This window comes from Harmonia axyridis, chromosome 5, assembly GCF_914767665.1.
Source record: "Harmonia axyridis chromosome 5, icHarAxyr1.1, whole genome shotgun sequence".
NCBI lineage: Eukaryota > Metazoa > Arthropoda > Insecta > Coleoptera > Coccinellidae > Harmonia > Harmonia axyridis.
In genome coordinates this window covers 8,480,346-8,502,504 of record NC_059505.1, presented here as the reverse complement: position 1 = coordinate 8,502,504, position 22,159 = coordinate 8,480,346, and the positions used below count along the sequence as shown (strand labels likewise).

The window sequence follows — 22,159 nt, the reverse complement described above, 5'->3', positions numbered from 1 at the left end:
TTTCACAAATTACATAATTAGAACTGGTAATTTTGAGGGGTTGAAATTTCGAACCATTCAGAGTGTAATTTACATCATATAAATCAGTTATTTTGATAATGAAATTCTATGAAATATTCGAATATCAAGAATTGTAAATAACAAAATAATTACATTTTGATGAATATTTTGAAAGTCCACAATTATTCATAACAATTTGATTTCATCATGTAGATTTTTTACATTTTTCAATCAAATCCTAGGTTCGATAAGAGATATTTCATACAAATTTCAATTATGTATTATTTCCACTTGAAAATGAAAATTTTAATTTATCCGATATACATAATAACTAATAATAACATAATAGAATTATCCAAACTTCATGATTTCGAAATTAATGAGAAGTACAGTTAAACATTACGTACGTTGTGTTAATAAGAGTATCCTACATTTTTCGATAAATGAAATTGTTTCTGGTCTTCAGGTGAGTTTCGATTTATTAATAAATTTTATTCGGATATCGGAATTCAATTAGGTACGTCCTACGATTTATTTATGAAAAACATCCCAAAACATGAACTAAAAACTTAAGATGAGTTGAAAAATTCGTTTTGAATGACCCAAAAGGTTTAGCATTTGGGAATTATTGAATAACATTTGAGCTCTGATCGCAAATAAGTCAGTTCTCAAGATTGTAAGATCTGACTCAACTGACGTTTGAAATGTCTTGAGAATTCGTTTTTCAATATTTCAACGTCTATATGAGATCCATAAATCTTTACGTATAGGATAATCTTCATCGACTTTCGCTCGAGTAAGCCTTTTGTATTTTTATTCCGTTGGTCTTATTGGTAGGTAACACTAACCAATGGGTACTTCTTATCACACTTTTATGACATAAAGTCGTTACAAATGATCCTTATCTTCTCCCTTTTGGATTTTGTAACTTGACTTTCGAATCAGGTATTGACTTCAGTGAGTACAGTTGACTAGTTGACAGTAGACCACAGTCCAGCACATACCGGACTACAGTACATTTTTATCAGACTACAGTGCACTTCATACAAAAATAGTGATATTAGCAAGTGGCAAGTGAAAATGAAGTTTGTATAATGAGTTGTTTTCAAGGAGTTTCATTCAGAAATACATTCTCACTGAGACACGTAAGTGTTTTTTATTCTAATAGTTTGAAAAAAATTTCTGATAGTTCTCTAAAAAAATCAATTTTACATATAACTATGTATTTCAGTAGAAAACAAATTTGGGAATGCACATAATAAAGACACAATAGCATTGTAAACTTTACATTCTGGTTTAAAATTATTTTGAATATTTTTAATTTCAAATAAGGAAAAATCATTAGATAAATAACATTAGATTACAAATATACAAAAATTAAGATGTACTAGTGGAATTTTTACCCGGTGTCATTCATTCCGAAATCCGAATAAAATAATCAAAAATTTATATATTGGCCTAGGATTATGTACTGAAAGAGACTGTATTCAGTATCATCGTAATGCTATATATCAATGTCTTTTATTATTAAATTTGTCGCCAAGTTTCCGAAAATGGTTTTATTGTATTCAATTCCTTCAATATATAAAATATTCCAATATTTTAATGAATTTAAAGAACAATGTGAATTAATATAATAATTACTTGAATCCAAAGTATGTAGGCACATATATCTAAATAATTAAATATTCCAATATTTTAACAAATTTAAAAAACAATATGTGAATACTTGAAAGATTTGAAATTGTAGAAAAAAGATATAGAATAAATTTAATTGAACGTAAGTGTTACCACTACTATCGACGCATTACTCTCTGTATTCGAAAAATTTAAATACAGATTCGCTCATCATAAGCATGAATTTTTTATTATTTCTAAAGTGAAAAAAATTTGATAACTAATAACTAATCTGTCAGTCGTCCAGATATCTTTAAATGTAATTCATATTGGCCTTAAATTTGATTCAAAAGTTAATTGTTATACCGCATTAATCCTCCTAGCTCGAACACGATCTATAAATTTTGGAAGCAAAAAAATCAAATTTCTGAAAATTCACAACTTCCTATGTTATACATTTTTTTTTAAATTTGGTTTGGTATCGTCTACTCACAAATCAAGAATTTATATTAATGATTTGTGAGCAGATTATATCAAACAAAATTGAAGAAAAAAAATTTCATATCACCACACTTTACTTTCCGAACTGTGAGCTTTTATTCTGTATATTTTTGATTACATAAGTTCATTGTCTTTTGATGATTATCTTAACAATCTTCTTGTCTGCAGTTTAAATTCTTATCCACTTATTCAAACTATCTATAATAATGAACGAGAGTTTGAAATTATAGTTATCTTGAATTTAAATTATAAAATTGCATTGTAATTTACTATTATCTATAAAAGTAATTAAGAACGGAGGACGTTTGAATTCATTCTGCAAATGAATTTTTGCATACAAATTTTCAACCATATCTAATCTATAAAACATTACAGGGTATTAGTGAAAGAGTGCGACATATTTAAGGGGATGAAAAAATAATGACAATTTTCTTTATAACCTTTGATGGCAAATGCTCCGTATTCCGAGTGTTATTTTTAAAAACGAACTATTTATTTATTGATCTGAAATCGTTCGAGATATTCAGGTGAAATTTGGCATGAAAAGCTATTGCGCATTTATTGACAATTTTATGTTCATCATTTGCGCGTATCTGGATGAGGGAAAAGAATCATACATGTGAGATATTTCAAATTAAAAAGCATTTTTGAATTCCTCGTTCAATTTGTGACGAAAATGCTGTCATGTTTTTTTTTCATATGGGGGTCCGTTTTTATAAAAAAAAAATAAAACATCAAGAGGCGCATTTTCCATTCCTTTAATAATTTTTTTATTATTAGATAGTTCATGATGTATTAAAATTAAGATGCCCCATAAAAAAAAAGGCATGAGAGATTTTTTCTCATGAATTGAACGAGGAATTCAAAAATTATTTTTACACTGAAATATTTCAGTGGTCTACTAATTTTTTTTAATTGAGACCAATAAATTTTCAGTACTCAATTTCAACATCCCTTATCTTGAACAACGAAGCATTTGCTTACAAAAATTATAAAGCAAACTGTAATTACTTTTCCGTGCAGAATCACCTCCTGAAGTTGTGGCGCTTATTTACTAACAGTCTGTATAAAAACTGAACAATAGTTTAGAAAAATTATTTGAATCTTTTGATTTGTAACAAAAAACACTGCATATCTTACACTATGGTTTATTTTTTTCCAAAACAAAATATTTCGACACGTGACGAAAAAAATAAAAATTATTAATGTAAAAAACTTCAATAAATATCAGGGGTCATTAATTCCGAGAGAAAATTTCAAACATTCATACATACTATAAGTGGCTTTGCAGTGAAAATATTGTATACAGTCTCATAGCAGCAATATACACTTGTCCGTAAAGTATGGAACAAATTCATTTTCAGCTTAACAGACCATTTCAAGAAATAATCCTGAAACACATCGATTTTTTATTTTGATTTACAGTATTTTAAAATAATAATAATGGAAAACCCCATTTTGTCTCAATTTTCCGATTACTTTTGCTGAGCTGATTCCAAAAATGTATCACATGTTGGATCCAATTGGTACAGGGTGGACAAAAATACAATAGTTTTGTGTGTGCTCATAAAGTTACGCGTAACATTCTTTATTAGTTAAATTAACAATATTATCAAAAATACTTATTGTCCAGCGGCAATTGATTTGAATGTAACACCCTGTAGTTTCTTACATTTTTAGATTAATAAAAATGTATAAAAATAAGAAATAATTTCTTTCATATTCTGTCTGCTAGACCACAAGTACCAAACATGTTTGGAAACAGCTCATTTTTACTAATCTAAAAATGTAACAAATTACAGGGTGTTACATTCAAACCAATTGCCGCTAGACAATAAGTATCTTTGATAATATTGTTAATTTAACTAATAAAGAATGTTACGCGTTACTTTATGAGCACACACAAAACTATTGTATTATTGTCCACCCTGTACCAATTGGAATCAACATGTGATACAAATCAGCTCAGCAAGAGTAATCGGAAAATTGAGACAAAATGGGGGGTGTTCCCTTTAAAAAAAATGATGGTGACGTTATTACTCGAAAGTAATTCACCCTGTATATTAGATTATTATTTTAAAATACAGTAAATTTAAATCAAAAATCGATGTGTTTCATGATTATTCCTCAAAATGATCTCTTGAGCAAAAAATGAATTTGTTCCATACTTTACATGTCGCAGACCACAAAACTGAATCAAGTACGTAAAAATTTCCCATGAATATGAACTTCATTCCATTTAAAAAAAAATGACGGTGACGTCATTACTCGAAAGTAATTCACCCAGTATATTAGATTATTATTTTAAAATACGGTAAATTAAAATAAAAAATCGACGTGTTTCAGGATTATTTCCTAAAATGGTCTGTTTAGCTAAAAATGAATTTGTTCCATACTTTTCCGAAAAATGAATTTCTAAAATTTGTTTCCATGATTTCTTCTTAAAAAATTAATGAATCGTATTTTCGAGCTAGTGGATTTCTATACACTTATTTATTTATTTTTTTATTCACAATAAATACAAGTGAATAATTTCAACCCATCAACATATTCCATGGGGCGTCAATACATCAGTTAATTCTAGTTCAGAGCAGTTAAAATAAGTTTCATCAAATCTATTATAATTAAAAGTAAATATAAATAAAGTCAAAATTTAAAATAAATTAACATTGAAATATGAATTAAATAAAATCAATAAATTAACGTTCAAAAGACGCTAAATCTTAAAACATTGATAGTCTATAATCGAGTATAAGACAAACATTACATACATGACAAACTATTCAAAATGGCTAATCCAAAACTCATAGTGTAGAAGGCTTTTTTGTACGAATTTTTTTTTTTTTATTCATGTTTCAACTTATTTTTGTTCATAACTTTGAAAGCTTCAGGGATCTTATTATATACTTGTATGGCCTCATGGTTTATGCTTAGCTGAGTCGCCGCGACCCTATGGTATGGAGTTACAGTTTGAAAGGCTTTCTTTCGAAGATTACAAAGATTTATTATAGAAAATTATGAACCAAAACATTACAATAATTGATTTTGAAAAGAATATAAATCAACTACCTGAAGAGTGTTTCTCCTGAGTCACTCATTCTAAAAAGATTCCGATACCAAAGTATTTGAGAACAACTAAATATGATTCCTGCTTGAAATATTCAAGTTCAAGCCTAAAATATCAGAGTTTTTCACCATTTCAAAACATTTGTTCAAGCACTGATATTCTATAAATGTTCGATAGCGGGAATTTGAAGAATTGTGTGTTAATAATGTTATTTTATTTTTTATGAAATAACTACATAATTGTATGGTGAATATAATATTCACCGCAAAATTCTAGCACTTTTATAGCAAAATAATACGTTCTAAGTTTTTGAATGTTTTTTTTTTAAAGGATTTTAATTTAATTCTATTCTATTTCAAAGAGTATTAGAATATATTCAATTTATAAATTCAATATATTTTAATACGCTTCGAAATAGAATAGAATCAAATTAAAATCCTTTAAAAAAAAACATTCAAAAACTTAGAACGTATTATCTTGCAATGATAGTGCTAGAATTTTGAAGTGAATATTATATTCACCCCGAAAAGTTCTAGCATATTATAGTAAGATTTAAAATGTTATTCAAATTCAGGAAGGAACAATGAAGGGCTCAATCCCCGCCGCAATATATTCGAATAATATTGAAATTTGAAGAGAGAAAAAATATTTTTTTTCGTAATCAATTATTTCTTGTATTTTTATTGTTTGCCAATTCCAATTGATTTGGTTTCAAAGAACTAGATAGATGATTTCCACAAAAGTAAATAAATCATGAATATATCTATAATATTTGGTAACAAATCGTATTAGTAATGAACAATATATTGTAAAAACTTTTTGTCGCTTTTATTGATTTATAAATATATTCTTCAGATAAGAAGAGGCAGTTCTAAAGTTTGGAAGAGAGTTACAGGACGAAATTCTGGCATTTATTCGGTAGATCATACTTTTCTGAACGAGACAAAAGAACAGACGGGACACTTTTTGATCAAATCAGACATGGATGAAGACATATATGTAATGTTGGGAGATGCAAAGAATGACAATTGTCACGAAGGGAATGATGAGTTAACACAACTAACTAATGACATAATGACTGACCTTGAAACCCGTGATAACATATACAACGAGGAAAAGGATCTTGATTCATCGGAATCGGAAAACATCTATGAAGAAACAGAGAAAACTGAGGGGAAAGAAATACATAAAAGCATTGAGAAACCTTTTCTTGAGAACTCTCATCCAAATATTAACTCACGAGATTCAATCGAATCACTCCAGTTGAAAAATGAAAAAATTGTGGTTGAGGTACAATTAGAAAAAGCGTATTTAGACGCTGATAAAGAAAACCACTTTGGAAGAAAAGTGGAAGAAAGTGCACTTGATATATGTTCTAGACAAAAGAGAAATATTCTAGGAGAACTCCATAAAAACCAAACCAGCCATAAGGATATTTCGAAAAATCATGAGATTCCAAGTCCTATTGCCAAAATAGAGCCAAAGTCGAGTTTTCGAAGGCGCAATAACGCAAGCTTAAGTTATGATTTGATTGACTATTCGTATTTTAACTTGTCAAGTTTGATGACTCGTGTAGACAGCACTTGCACTACAAGCCAAGAAAATCCATCAGGGCTCCTCGTTGATACGCCAGAGAAAAGGGAAATTTCAAGTCCAGTATCTGAAACACCGGTTGTGAGAAAAAATTTAAGTTGTTTATACGAAGAATCGACAGAAGAAAAACCTTCAATTTCCCATGAGACTACGATAGAATCAATCGAATGTCAATCAGAAAATCCAAACTTCGACGAAAACAAAAGAAAAGAAACGGACCTTGAAGATAACAAATTGAAGGCTATCCAAGTAAGTCCAAGAGGTCGCTCAGGTTATAGTAGCCAGGGGAATATTTCAGCAATACCACATTCCCAAGCTTCACGCGATATTGAAGGAGGTCCAAAAAGAGTCTTGGATTGTAATAGTCTGGGAAATATTTCGCAATTATCATTTCCCAATTTAGAAGGATTAGTAGAAACCAATATTGACACTTCATGCGAGTCGATGATGACTATAGACAGAGGTTCAAGGGATATCTTGGCTTATAACAGCTTGGGTAATATGTCCAAAATGTCATTTCCCAATTTAGAAGGTTTGGTAGAAACCAACATTGACACTTCGTGTGAGTCTATGTTGAATATCGAGAGAGGTTCAAGGGATATCTTGGCTTATCACAGCCTGGGAAATATTTCAAAGATGTCATTTCCCAATTTAGAAGGTTTAGTAGAAACCAGAATCGACACTTCATGTGATTCGTTTTTAACTGCAAGAGGCTCCACTCCATATGAAGTAGTTGACGATAATGAAGACAGCGATAGCGAATTGCTGGGTGCAGTTGGACCAAAAAAATATGTCGCGAAACCTGAAGATGAAATAATGGTCGTAGAAAGCGATATTGATTGGGACCAAATAAATCCATGTGCTCAAACGTCTACTATCCCTATCATGAAGAAGGTCGGAACTCTTTTCAAGAAAAAATCATTAAAACATTTATATAAAATAATGGAGAATAGGCATAAAAAGATCCAGGTTACAGAAACGCCAACTGATATATCTATTACAAGCAAATTTGTAATAAACTGTTTTGGACCATCTAGACCAACAATAGAGAAAAAGAATTTTCCCGATTGTTGCTGATTACCATGTTTCAAGCATCACATACACAGATGCTTGAAGAAACTCGGAGTATACATTTTCAATATCAATTCCATACACGACTTATATAAACCTTGCTCAATTTACTCAACTTTGCATAGTCTTCTGTAGTGCCTCTCTCTGTCTTCAAGTGTCTTTCCTGCTATAATTTTGATATCGGCCTTTCTCAGCATGCTTTTCTCAGCTCTTGTTCCTAAGCCAGAGGTGAGTATTGCCTTACGCATGTCTTCATATGCATATACTAGTTGGTCAGACCGGTCATAAGTCCTATTGCCAAAATAGAGGCAAAGTCGAGTTTTCGAAGGCGCAATACCGCAAGCTTAAGTTATGATTTGAATGACTATTGGTATTTTAACTTGTCAAGTTTGATGACTCGTGTAGACAGCACTTGCAATACAAGCCAAGAAAATCCATCAGGAATCCTCATTGATACGCCAGAGAAAAGGGAAATTTCAAGTCCAGTATCTGAAACACCGGTTGTGAGAAAAAATTTAAGTTGTTTATACGAAGAATCGACAGAAGAAAAACCTTCAATTTCCCATGAGACTACGATAGAATCAATCGAATGTCAATCAGAAAATCCAAACTTCGACGAAAACAAAAGAAAAGAAACGGACCTTGAAGATAACAAATTGAAGGCTATCCAAGTAAGTCCAAGAGGTCGCTCAGGTTATAGTAGCCAGGGGAATATTTCAGCAATACCACATTCCCAAGCTTCACGCGATATTGAAGGAGATCCAAAAAGAGTCTTGGATTGTAATAGTCTGGGAAATATTTCGCAATTATCATTTCCCAATTTAGAAGGATTAGTAGAAACCAATATTGACACTTCATGCGAGTCGATGATGACTATAGACAGAGGTTCAAGGGATATCTTAGCTTATAACAGCCTGGGTAATATGTCAAAAATGTCATTTCCCAATTTAGAAGGTTTGGTAGAAACCAACATCGACACTTCGTGTGAGTCTATGTTGAATATCGACAGAGGTTCAAGGGATATCTTGGCTTATCACAGCCTGGGAAATATTTCAAAGATGTCATTTCCCAATTTGGAAGGTTTAGTAGAAACCAGAATCGGCATTTCATGTGATTCGTTTTTAACTTCAAGAGGGTCCATTCCATATGAAGTAGATGGCAATAATGAAGACAGCGATAGCGAATTGCTTGATGCAGTTGGACCAAAAACATATGTCGAGAAACCTGAAGAAGAAATAATGGTCATAGAAAGTGATATTGATTGGAACCAAATAAATCCATGTGCTCAAACGTCTTCTATCCCTATCATGAAGAAGGTCGGAACTCTTTTCAAGAAAAAATCATTAAAACATTTATATAAGTTAATGGAGAATAGGCATAAAAAGATCCAGGTTACAGAAACGCCAACTGATATATCTATTACGAGCAATTTTGTAATAAATTGTTATGGACCATCTAGACCAACAATAGAGAAAAATAATTTTCCCGATTGTTTATGATTACCATGTTTTCAAGCATCACATACACACTATTTCCTCTGTTATATGAAGAATATCTGAAGATGACAAATCATAACTTCTCTAATAATAATCCCAGGCTATAGGAAGCAATTGTCATTGAAATATTTCATAAAACCCATTTCCGAATTTTAGTGGACCAGAAGAAGCCAACATGGATACATATTATTCGATGAAGAATATGGAAGGAGATGTAAGTAATTGCCTTTGTAATAATGTACCCATGCTATAACAAGCAATTTTCAATAGAAATATTCCTAACTCATTTCTCATTTTAGATGACCAATATAGATACTTGCTTGAACAACCAACGAAGTTTATCAGAGGAGGAATATGTGATAATATTTGAAATAAAATCCCCAGGCTATAAGAAAAAATTTTAGATGACAAAAGGTAATTTACTTCAAAAACCAAACTGACTGTTCTATTATTATTTTATTGTTTTCACCTATGGGTTTGTATTGAATATTTTGGGGAAAAAATGGTACAACACTTTTTTTCCGAATTAAAAATTATATTCATTTCTGAACAAATTTTATCTCTCGATTTTGATTTCTCCAGCGTATGGTTTTCTCTAAAAAAATAAAATCATTTTACTTCTTCAAGGACAAATTGCTAAAAGAGTCAACTTACTTTTATAAAATTAAAAAAAAAGCTGGTTTTTCTGCAATCTGCAATCCCCGCCAAAATTCTATTTTGGTATTAATTAATGCCATTTTTCATTTTGATTCTGAATCAATCATCATTTAATATAAAACGGAACTGAATACCTTAAAAAAATACAATTTCCATACAACAATTTTCTGCAGAGAAATAATGTGAATCATTTTCAGGAGATAGTCTTTCTGCATAGATATGTGATGCAAGAAGAGGCAGTTCCAAAGTTGGGAAGAGAGTTACAGGACGAAATTCTGGCATTTATTCGATAGATCATACCTTTCTGAACGAGACTTGAGAACAGACGGGACACTTTCCGATCAAATCAGATATGGATGAAGACATATACGTAATGTTGGGAGATGCAGAGAATGACAATTGTCACGAAGAGAATGATGAGTTAACAAAACTAACTAATGACATAATGACTGACCTTGAAACCTGTGATAACATATACAACGAGGAGAAGGATCTTAATTCAAAATCGGAAAACATCTATGAAGAAACAGAGAAAACTGAGGGGAATGAAATACATAAAAACATTGAGAAACTTTTTTTTGAGAACTCTCATCCAAATATAAACTCACAAGATTCAATCGAATCACTCCAGTTAAAAAATGAAAAATTGTGGTTGAGGTACAATTAGAAAAAGTGTATTTAGATGCTGATAAAGAAAACCACTTTGGAGGAAAAGTGGAAGAAAGTGCACTTGATACATGTTCTAGACAAAAGAGAAATATTCTAAGAGAACTCCATAAAAACCAAACCAGCCATAAGGATATTTCGAAAAATCATGAGATTCCAAATCCTATTGCCAAAATAGAGCCATCAGAGCTCCTCGTTGATACGCCAGAGAAAAGGGAAATTTCAAGTACAGTATCTGAGACACCGGTTGTGAGAAAAAATTTGAGTTGTCTATACGAAGAATCGACAAAAGAAAAACCTTCAATTTCCCATGAGACTACGATAGAATCAATCGAATGTCAATCAGAAAATCCAAACTTCGACGAAAACAAAAGAAAAGAAACGGACCTTGAAGATAACAAATTGAAGGCTATCCAAGTAAGTCCAAAAGGTCGCTCAGGTTATAGTAGCCAGGGGAATATTTCAGCAATACCACATTCCCAAACTTCACGCGATATTGAAGGAGATCCAAAAAGAGTCCTGGGTTGTAATAGTCTGGGAAATATTTCGCAACTATCATTTCCCAATTTGGAAGGTTTAGTAGAAACCAATATTGACACTTCATGCGAATCGATGATGACTATCGACAGAGGTTCAAGGAAAGTCTTGCCTTATAACAGCCTGGGTAATATTTCAAAAATGTCATTTCCCAATTTAGAAGGTTTGGTAGAAACCAACATTGACACTTCATGCGAGTCGATGTTGAATATCGACAGAGGTTCAAGGGATATCTTGGCTTATAACAGCCTGGGAAATATTTCAAAGATGTCATTTCCCAGTTTGGAAGGTTTAGAGGAAATCAATATTGACACTTCATGTGATTCGTTTTTAACTGCAAGGGGGTCCACTCCATATGAAGTAGATGACGATAATGAAGATACCGATAGCGAATTGCTGGGTGCAGTTGTCCAAAACCGCCAGATTGGTCCAAAAAAATTTGGTGAGAAACCTGAAGAAGAAATAATCATCATAGAAAGTGAAACCTGGGTTTATTTCCCAGGTTTTAAGAAACATTTTCACATGATAAAAGGTAATTTGCTTCTAAAAACTAAACTATTTTATTATTACTTTATTATTTTCACCAGTGGCGTCTGTTTGTTATAATTAAAAATTATTTCTGAAATTCTTATTCATTTCTGAACAAATTTAATTTTTCGATTACACTTTGCCGGCGCATGGTTTTCGCTTAAAAAAAATAAAATCGTTTTATTTCAGGAAAAATTTGCTAAAAGTGTTGATTCACTTCCGTAAAATAAAATAAATTCTAATTTGGTAAGAATTATTGCCTTTTTTTAAATTTTGATTCTGAATTAATCATCATTTAATATTAAACGAAACTGAATACCTCCAAAAAAATACGATTTCCAAACAAAATATCTCATCAGAGAAATAATGTGTATGCCTTCTTTTCTGTAATAGTAAATCTGTTTATTTCTAAGTAATTATTAATTATCTAATTGAATTTTTTTCAGGAGTGTGTTTTTCTGTATAGTGGTGAGGAAGAAATTCATTTATTAAGAATTCCCAAAGGTATAGATCCAAATGCTTTGCTGCATGCCAAGGTTGATCCAACTGAAAAAGTAAAAACACAATATGAAATTTTCCATTCAAATGTTTGAAAAAAAAATTAACCCTCATCAGTTTTACAGTTGACAAAATCTGATTCTAATAAAAACATAGAACAGGGTCAAAATCATTTTTCGTAAATGAAAGGAGAAAAAAAAATATAACTTTTCCTTTTGATTTGATTCAGTCGGAGATTAATACAAAGCATGGATTAAATTACAAGATGAAATCAAACGAAAACTATTGAAAACTTTTCATTTATTTCACAAGGAAAATGGAATTATTTCTGTGAATATGAAGGAAGTAATGGTTTCTTACCCAGAAAACCTAGAAATCAGTTCAGATGGTAGGAAGGAGAAAAAACAGAAGGATTGGGAACAGTCTGCTACCATTCAATCAGAAAAAGAAGAGGCTATTCAAATATTTCTATCGATATCAAAAAGGAAATTCAGTATGATGCAGAAAACCTAGCATCCAGCTTAAAGGAAAACCAAGAAGAAGAAAAAACATAAAAATGAATATTCTTCTGTCACTTAACCTTACATATATTTGGAGAATATTAATTATGAGAATACGTCTATCGATATAAAGAAGGAATTGCAATCTGATTACGAAAATCTGGAATCTATTCCAAACGAAAGAAAAAATGAAAAAGGCGTAGAAATTCGGAGGCATCATTTTATTCACTAGATTTTAACAATTCTTTTAACACTTCTCCAAAAAAGAATAGACCGTCAATTCTCAGTAGTACAGCGATAAAATCAAGTTCTCTCGAGTTAAAACCTTCCCTATATTCGGAGAATATTAATTATGAAAATATGTCTATCGATGTGAAGAAGGAATTACAGTCTGATAATGAAAATCTGGAATCTATCCCAAAAGAGAGAAAAAATAAAAAGGCGTAAAGATTATGAGACAACAATTAATTCGCTAGATTTTAACAATTCTTTTAACACTTCTTCAAAAAAGAGTAGAACGTCAATTCTCAGAAGTACAGTGATGAAAGTAAGTTCTCCCGAGTTCAAATCTTTCAGTTATGTGGCGAATATAATTTATGAAAATATGTCCATCGATATGAAGAAAGAATTACAGTCTGATCACGAAAAGCTGGAATCTATCCCAAACGAAAGAAAAAATTAAAAGACGTAGAGATTCAGAGGCATCATTTAATTCACTAGATTTTAACAAATTTTTTATGACTCATGCAAAAAAGTGAAGAACGTCAATTCTCAGTCGTACACCGACGAAAGAAAGTTCTTCCGAATTTAAACCCAATTTGAGTGCGATTCTTTTAGCAACTAAATTTTATGAAAAAAAATTATTGTGGAATTTATTTATTAACCTCATACAAATGAAAGTGAAAAGAATAATTCGAATCGCAATTGTTGGAGATATATTTTTTTTTAAAAATTTGAACATGATGATTTAAATTCCACTGGTCTACATAGTTTGCGAGATGGTTGGCAGAATAATGATTTATAGTATGTTCGTTAATTCTGAGGTACATCCATATCCTATATTAATGAAACTTTTTGGTTGTGTATTTGATATTGAAAATGTTGAACAGTGAAGATCATTTTTCCTTTGTAAATAATGTAAAAAGTTTTGCAAAATGTGTTCTAAATGAAATTATATCAAAATATGTTGATGTGTACAAACTGTAAATAAAAATTAATTTAATTTTTGAATAGTTCTTTTTTTCATGGCATCCGTAAGGAGAAGTAGAAATTGCCTATCTCCATTCGTGATTCCATCATTCTACGAAGATGATCTTATAATCAGTGGCGACGCTAGGGGGCTCCGGGGGGAGGGGGGGCGGGCCCCCCCTGAAATACTGCTGCCCCCCCCCCTAAAATTTGACATACTGAGGCTAAAATTATTACAAGATTAGCAGAACTCGAGGCAGAACTATAATTTCGCTTTACTTTGGCCCCCCCAAAAAAAATCCGGCCACCCCTTGGCCACCCCCGTTTTTGAAAGCTGGCGTCGGCACTGCTTATAATTCTCCAATCAGAATGTTGTGTCCTGGGGGTATACAAGATATTGGATAAACAATTTCATTTAGTCATTTCCATCTTATCAACCTAAAGAAATCAAATCAAATCAAATCAAATTTCGAAGTGTTTTCATTTCATACACATAATAGATTAAGGCATATACACAGTGAGTGTTATTATATTTTCACTTTTTCAGGTCTCCTTTGAATTTGAGAACATTAAATTAATTAATTTTTTATATTTCAAGCATTTTTTCGACACTGGGTAATACTTACGAATCCTACGATTTAAATCACGTATGAAAAAATGATACTTATAAGCAGATTTGTAGATTATGATTCTTTCCTTCCGGATAAACGGCTAAAGGTGATTTTCAAAAAATTTCGAAAAAAAGTGAAATAGCGAACTAGAAAAAATGTCTCTAAAATATGAGATGACAGGGATACGATAATGCGAATAATATGAAAGGAAAGGACAAAGTTTTATTTGTTCTTACCAATTTATTTCCCTATTTAAAAATATTTTGCTCTTCAATTGCGGAAGAAGTCGTGGGTTCTGGCTAGTTTAACGTTAAGTTGGCAGAATCAAAAAGCTAATCGATTTTTGTATGCAATCTAATTACACCATAATTTTCAGTTCACGTTTGAATTCGCCACCAAATTTTCGAATTTACATTTTTAAAAAACATCCTCTTCATTTGCCATAAATGGAGATTCACATAATGGTAAAGCTAGCACAACCCTAAATTAGAAAAAAAAAATAAGTACCTAATAATGGCACTGGGATCGAATGTGAGCCTATAAAAAGAGCTAAAAATTATGATGCAATCAGATTTTTCATATACATTCGATTTGCATTTAGTACTGCCAGTACAGGGCAAAAAATTTCGTATTATGGTGATGAATTAGTCAGAATACAGCTGAAAACGAGGCCTAAAATTACTATGTGAGTGAATTAAGAGAAGCTTCTTTATGGTTATGTTCTTCTAGTTTAACGGAAAAACTCTATCAGAAACCTGGATTCAAAAAAAAATTCCAATAGTTGAGCCTAAAGTAATGGCATAAAAAAATGTTTCTGCTAGCTATTTCTCTAGAACCTCAGAGTAATAAATATATATAGAGGGAGCATATGTCATTTTCAGTAAGCAAATTTTGTCCCCAACATGAACTAACAAATTTTACATTAAGCGCGCAGAAATGAAAACATATCAGTGATACGATATTTCACTCAATTCGCTAGTTTATCCACAAAGAACGCACTTATTATGTCCCATATAGTGAATCAACATTTCATATTAACTCAAAATATATGGAAATAAAAACCTAAATATATCAGAAATTCAGAAAACAAACTTCAAGCGCCCCAAACGACGTGAAACAACCGATGACACTAGGAGAGCAAAAGGTGCCAAACCTTGGATTTCAGCAGGTAGATACATAAAACAATAAATATTCTGCTTATTATAAATTCGACAATTAGGAAAAATATCGGATTCCAAATATTCAAACTTGAATATTTGATCTGGAATCACTCAAATATAGTAATTTACGTAACAAGTCCGGAAAATAGGGTTTTTTTGGACGAATAGACAAATAGACTGTGAGTCCAAAAAAACCATTTTCGTGCGTGTTGCGTACAATATTTTTTCGGCAACCGTGTAGAATAACACTATCGCTGCTGCTGTCCATATTTTATTGCGATTGCGATAAAAAACATGCAAAATGTTGACAATTAATTCCATATGAACTGTCAGCCATTTTCTCGGTTGCTATGGTAATGATCAACTGCATTTATTAAAATATACCTACCAAGATTTTCGTATTCACAATGACACGAACGACGTGATTCTTTTCCGGCCTAGTCCGGGAAGTGCGTACTTTCCGGACTAGGCCGGGAAATGCTACTTTCTCAGAGAAAAAGCTTCAGGGAAGTGAGCACTTCCCGGACGGTTGCCGAAAAAATTTATTACATTCAATCAAATATACAATCATAACGATATAGTAAAATTGCGAATTTGAAAATATATCACAATCCGACAACGTAATCTAACCATGTTGGGGACATGTAAAAATTGCGTATACTCCTTCTATCCATGTTTTTTACTCTATGTCTAGAACAAACGCGCAAAAATCTCTTGACCCTGAAATTCCCTCAGTCATAATAAAACCGACAGCCGATGATGGAACCCGCCGAAGAAGCGAAGCGACCCGCAGCATCTAGTTCGTACGCAAATCCGCCGAACAGGAAATACCTGTTCCTATGGGAAACGTCAAACAATGAACTCCGGCGCTCATCCTCACATTGAAAATTCAACCACGATCTTGCGATCTTCCCTCAACAGTTGACTCCATTTCCTGTCGGAACTCGGAATCCGAACATTCATCATGCAAGACGTCGGACATTCGAGCCGCCGAGAATAACAGTAAATGAATCAGCATAGGTGTTTTAACGATTGACCTTTAACTTGGCTCCTATATAATTAGGCACCTATACATCGAATGTTATACGTGTGATACAGTTCCGAGAGCGACAGGTTGAACGATATTGTTGAAAAACATTACGTGAATCAGCGATTCGTGGAAAAATATCCATCAGCGAGTATTTTGATCGTCATTGAAAGTTGACGGAAATATAGCTGAATGACAAAAGCAGTAGGTAATAAAGGATTATACATTTTATGGTTACGAAAGTAAACGTGAATAAAACACACTTTTATTTCGAATATTGATCAAATTTTTATTTCCGGATGTCTGGACTAAAAGGTGGATTCATAAGAATCTCCCACCCAAGCTCATAGAGCTTCTGGCGAGTCCATATTTGGGATTCACAGCTTGGCTTGATTTTCAAGCTACTTGGTTTGAGCTTGACTTGATTTCAAATCATGTTAGTAGTTTTTCAATTTCAAGTCTATATTCATCAAGTACTTGAATCATATCAAGCTACTTAATTTTTAGTTTATTGTGTAGCCTCACAGACAAAAAAAAGTTTGAAATGAGAAGGAACCTTGCAAAAAACACATTTATTTATTAAACTTATTGTATAAAAAAAACCGAAAATATAAACTTTTTTCAAATAGAAACATAAATAAAATCACTATAAAACATAACAAAATAATAAATAGAGTTTCTTAATATTGCGAAACTTCCAGGCTTTGTGTGATTTCATAATTTTCCATCTAGGATCAAAGACACTTGAGGCATCTTATAGATTTGTCGCCTAACCTATTGCGGATTTCGCAACTGTAAGAGCCGCTCTAGAAAATTGTCTTTCAACAGGAGCTGAAGATGCTGGCGTTGATAAAAAATCCTTGACCGTTTTAGCCAAGTTTAGAAATATATTTCTGAAACTACCAAAATCTACCAATAGATTTCATAGAAATGTGAGAAAACTACTAATAAAGTCACACTGGCGAATGCTTCAGTGTCTCGGTGCTTGAGGAATCCCCATATTTAGTCTAAGCGCGCACGAGATTGCAGAAATAAATGCCGTGCGATGCGTGCATATCAAGCTCAAGTAATATCAACTACTTGGCTTGATGAATCCCTAGTCACTATCGATGAGTGTGGCCTCGCGTTGTCCGGATGAAACAAAATTCCTATATCCAATCTTTGCGATTGCTTCCTTCAGACGATCCAATTGTTGACAGCACAGTTCCGAATTAACAGTTGTGCCGTAAGGGAGCAGCTCAAGTAGATAATCCCCTGCCAATCCCACCAAACACGCAACAAAACCTTCCTGGCCCTCAATCCTAGCTTTACCACCGTTTCCACCGGCTCACCGTGTTTCGACTACGACCGTTTTCGCTTGACGTTGTCGTAAGTGATCCACTTTTCATCACCAGTTACCAAGCGCTTTAAAAATGGCTCGATTTTGTTGCGATTCAGCAGCGATTCGCAGATGGAAATTCGGTCCATGAGGTTTTTTGGGTTAACTCGTGTGGTATCCATATATCGAGCTTCTTATTGAGACCATTCGCCTTATGCAAATGGTTCCAAACTGTTTTGTTGTGCAATCTTAAGCTCTTGGGCAATCAAAACAGTGTTAACATGACAGTCGGACTCGATAATGTCCATGATTTTACCGACATCTTCGACAATTGGTCTTCCAATCAATGACATTGAAATTACAGAATCTACGAAACCAAAATTGCGCATAATTGGCTGTTATAGTATCAGGACCATACACTAAATCTACATTTGCAGCCACCTAGCTTGTATTTTCGCCTTTATCGAAGACGACTATGAAATCTAGTAATCTAGTATTCATTCAAAAATGAATACTACTCTTCTTAGTAGTAAAGAAGTAAAGAAGGTGGCCAAAGCTACCTCATTTTGTTTTCGAGTTATAAGCGAAAATTGGAAAAATGGCGATATCGATAATAATTTATATCTCCGTTAATACTGATGATAGAGCTCTGAAATTAGAACATTATACAGGCACTTTTTTACGTAGAATCCAGTGGCGTGTTCATCTTTTAAAAGGAAATTTTAATTACGAAGCTATGACCAAAAGTTATGTTTTTTCAAATGGGAACACTAGATTTCTGTGCCATTTTTTGAAAGCTTAATTTTTCCTGATTTCAAAAATCTATAACATCGTATTATTTGTATCAATATAAATAATAGAAAATGGTCAGAAACTTTTCTCGCCTAAGTGTCTCAATATTTCTATGGTTTCAAATGTTGATGAGCACAAAAAAATTAAGCAACGTATCATTACCACACTCTCCTTCAAGTAGTTTCTTCATTTCGAGAAGAAGACTGTGGTAATGATACGATACTTAATTTTTCCGTGCCCATCAACATTTCAAATCATAGAAATATTGAGACTCTTAGATGAAAAAAAGGTTTTTGATCATTTTGTATTATTTATATTAATACAAACCGTACGATGTTATATATTTTTGAATTCAGGGAAAATTAAGCTTTCAAAAAATGGTAAAGAAATCTAGTGTTCCCATTCAAAAAAACATAACTTCGGGTCATAACTTCGTAATTAAAAACCCTTTTGAAAAGACAAGCACGCCACTGGATTCTACGTAAAAAAGTGCCTGTATGATGTATTAATTTCAGAGCTCTTTCATAAGTATTAGCGGAGATATAAATGTTTTTCGATATCGCCATTTTTACAATTTTCCCTTATAACTCGAAAACAAAAAAGTTGGCCAAAAATGAATACTATTTTTATTAGTTTCTCAGAAAAATAAACCGAGAATGGGGTATCAGATTTTGTCTATCTCATCTGGTTTAAAAGATGTAGTGCTAAAACATCGAAATTTGCCCACCCTGTACATGGTATAGCAAAAATATCAAACTCGTTCTCTATATATGCCACTGGTTCAAGAAAATAAAGCCAATAAAAAGGCTTGACATAACCATAATAATATTTATAATATATATTTAACCATATAAAAAACAAAAAATCAAGAACATTTGCTTTTATTTACATATTATAAAAAAAGACTTCTGTTTTTCTTTTTAAATAATATCAACTACTTCTGCATTTACATTACCCCATAACTTTCCCTTGAAGAGGACATGTGATGTGAGTACAAATTGACTGGACTACGTAGAGTAATTCAGATTTCAGATTACAAATGAATTAAACTGAGAGTGATAATTTCATTCACTTTTTACAAATTCCATAAATAATATATATTCGAGATTCTGAAAACAAATAAGTTTCAAAGTAAACGATCTGAAGTAATATGTTGAATAAGATACTCGAATAAAATTTGTTAAATTGTGGAGTCCATAATGCATGGTTAAAATTGATAGAAAATAGAAAATCTCATGACTATTTACTTACGAATATATACTCCTGTTAACTTGAATTCGGTTCCCAAATATTATAAAATAACTGTTCACTTTCACTGTAAATACAATCGGTCTTTATAAACACTTCAAGAAGTTCAATAGAGTCGTTCGATAATCGGTGATAATTAATAAAACAAACCACTGCGCATGCTTAACAACAGCACCAAAAGCGTCTAGCCTGCAAAGTCAGAGGTCTAGACGAATGCGTGGTGCATTCGTATATTTTCGTGACGTATCGTAGGAACGAAAATATACGAAGGTTATCGACTGCGGCTGTGCGAAGGTTGGTCGACAGTTAATCTGCTCTCCAGCTGGCCCCTTTTTCGTTTTAATTAATTTTGATATCTTCAACATGTCGGTGGGGAGGGGGGTTTGTCGTTTTTCGAGCCATGTATCATTTTCTAGGATTTTGTTCCGTTTTAGTAAATTGTAAACTGGTAAATACGGCACTCTGAAATATAGAGCTTGTAGTCACTCTTTAGGGGTTGTCCATTAATCACGTGATGCTTGAAAGGGGGAGGAGGGGTTTGATAAAAATCACGAAAATATCACAAGGGGGAGGGGGGGGGTGAAGTAAGATATCACGTGTATTTATTTTTTCGTCAAACGCGCGATTTTTAAACAAATATTAAGCGGCACGGCGCGGCGTGTAGTGACCTTGACTACATTAAATATATTCGTATACTAGTACAATACATGTTTTTCCTATGATTACACTCTTCGTTTATTATTATTGTTATGGCAATCAAAAAAAACTTGCAACCTAGTGTAGACATTTTTATTATGGTCCTTAATTTCAGAAGAAAGATTATAGTTTATACCTGTATTTATATTAAGATAATATTCAGAAAATTTTAAGATTCGTTGTAGGTACTAAAAATACACGTGATGTTGAGAAGGGGGAGGGGGGGTGGTCTTGAACCTCACTACGTATCACCAATGGGGGAGGGGGGGTTAAAAAATGCTAAAAAAAGATCACGTGATTAATGGACAACCCCTTATTTATAAAATGGAATATATCATATTTCACATTTTGCGCCCCTAGGTCGTTTGCGCCCGTGGCAAATGTCACCTTCGCCACGCCCACGGTCCGGCTCTGATGAAATATAGCATATTTTCTCTTTACTAGGGTTCATCTCAAACTCAAACTAAAATGAGACAATTAATCACAAAACTGTCAAAAAAGTTTTTATAGTACGAAATTTCATCTATCTAACGTCATCTAGATACAGATAACTAAAGCCATCCATTGAAAAAATAATGGATTTCTTTTTACTAAACCTAATATATCGCTTTATACATATAACCATAGTATAAGGATTCTTTTTACTATGATATAACTGGAATACAACATCAGTTTAATATCCTCCGCGTGATCTCTTACAGGACTCGATCCTTGTGAGGTAATTTTAGATGATACGCCTGCACATTTCGGGCAATATCTCACCAATAACTTGACAGATATTGGTTTTCATATCGTCAATAGTCTGAGGATTATAGGTATGAACACGATTCTTCGCATTCAAAAAAATCCAAAGGCCATAAATCACAAAATCTTGATGGCCAATTCAGATCGCCGAAACAAGAAATTACGCACCCTGGGAATTTTTCTTGTAATGAAGCCAAAACGGGTAAAAAAATCGGTAATCATTTGGCTACATCGTTAGGAATTGAGACCTTCTTTATTATTTTCAAAGAAGTACAGACTACAGGCCAATCACTCCACCATACAGTGGCTTTGTGCAGATGTAATGGTCTCTCAGCAGTTGATGAGGATTTTCATAGCCACCGAGTGAAAAATGTGCTTCGTCGCTGAAGAGAATTCAATGCGAAAAATCGTATTTCGAACGCCCAATTAGCATATATTCTACGAATTCCATGGTCAGCTGGCTTCAGTTCTTGAGCCAAATGGACCTTATAAGGATGGAGATGCATATCCAGATGAAAAACACACCATAGCGTGCCGTAAGAGAGGCCCAAATGTTGTGCGCGCCGAGGAATGGATGTATTTGGTTTTTCTTCAACACTTTCACTCGCAGCAGTGATATTTTCGGTCGAGAGAGCATTTTTTAT

The 22,159-nt window shown here is 32.7% G+C and overlaps 1 protein-coding gene and 1 long non-coding RNA gene across 4 annotated transcripts in view; one reads left to right on the top strand and one right to left on the bottom strand.

Moving 5' to 3' along the window:
- The window catches only part of LOC123680457, a 79,157-nt gene that overhangs the window by 49,301 nt on the left and 7,697 nt on the right, over positions 1-22,159 (bottom strand). The gene's annotated exons all lie outside the window — the stretch shown is intronic.
- Positions 9,436-10,845, top strand: LOC123680458. Its single transcript, XR_006747519.1, has 3 exons — positions 9,436-9,559; positions 9,645-9,759; positions 10,200-10,845. It is a non-coding gene; the product is annotated as an uncharacterized LOC123680458 (long non-coding RNA).